Source organism: Dichomitus squalens (genome assembly GCF_000275845.1).
Source record: "Dichomitus squalens LYAD-421 SS1 unplaced genomic scaffold DICSQscaffold_28, whole genome shotgun sequence".
NCBI classification, from domain to species: Eukaryota; Fungi; Basidiomycota; class Agaricomycetes; order Polyporales; family Polyporaceae; genus Dichomitus; species Dichomitus squalens.
This window is the reverse complement of record NW_006766910.1, coordinates 268069-269227: the sequence shown is the minus strand read 5'-3', so window position 1 is coordinate 269227 and position 1159 is coordinate 268069.

The window sequence follows — 1159 nt, the reverse complement described above, 5'->3', positions numbered from 1 at the left end:
AGGGAGAGTACAACGCTATGGTCACTCACCTAGTCCCAATGACCAAGAGGTCGAGATGGGGACTAGGGAGTGCCTAAGGGGGTCCTTATATACTAGAAGGGCTGCTTAGCAACCAAAGACAAGGCGCGAGAGCGAGGCAGTGAAGATGACAAAGGGAGAACAAAGGGCGGGAAGGAAAAGGCAAAGGCATGGCGATCACGGGAACGTAGCATGCGGGTGTGGGAACGTATCTGCAGTGTCCAAACTGGGATGGGCTAAGAAAGGAAATGGTCCGAAAATGGAAGGTGGGCGTCAAGGGGAGGGGAATGAGCGGCAAAAAGGGGCGTCTGTCCAACGTCCGTGACAAGGACAAGCGTCCCCATTGAGTTGACCAGCTCGTGCCATCAGCAAAATGTCATGGTCTTGAATGTGGTCTTGGGGTACTTGGCCAAGTACTCCAAGACCACCAAGTACTCCAAGCACATCAAGACCAATGGACTTGGTCAAGACCGTTGGTCTTGGCCAAGCCGGGTGGGTGGTCTTGGCCAAGACCATTGGTCTTGACCAAGACCACCAAGACCGTTCCAAGACCAGAATCAAGACCAGAGCCAAGTACATGCTAGAAGTTCATGCTATAAAAGACTATAGCTCAGTTTTTAGTTGGATCATATCAGACATAGTTAGTCTCTAGCATGGTGATGTACAGCAATACAATGATTAGCAGATATGCGAAGGAAAAAAAAGACACCAGCTAGGATTGAACCAGCAACCTCTAGCACTACCACATTGAACCACCATTTAGACCACTGCACCATATTGACTTGTAGATAGATATGTGCACCATAAATATATGGTGCATTTTGTTGGACTTGGAAAGAATTGTCACTACTCAGTACTGCAACAATGCAGTTTCAAGGCTAGTAGTGTTACCTGCTATGAAGTTAAGGGCCACTAGACTTCTATTGATCACTACTGTACCCTGCAATAGCATATGTAGGGTTGTCATTGTAGTGCTATAATGGAAGTAACATGGTCTTTAAGCATTGAACACTATAGTAGGTCTCATGACCATTCTTATCTTGAACATATACACAATTATGCAGTTTATAAGATCATTACTAGACCATATCCTTATATGATCTAGATACTCTTATATTGATTTAGTACAAATTGTACCCTT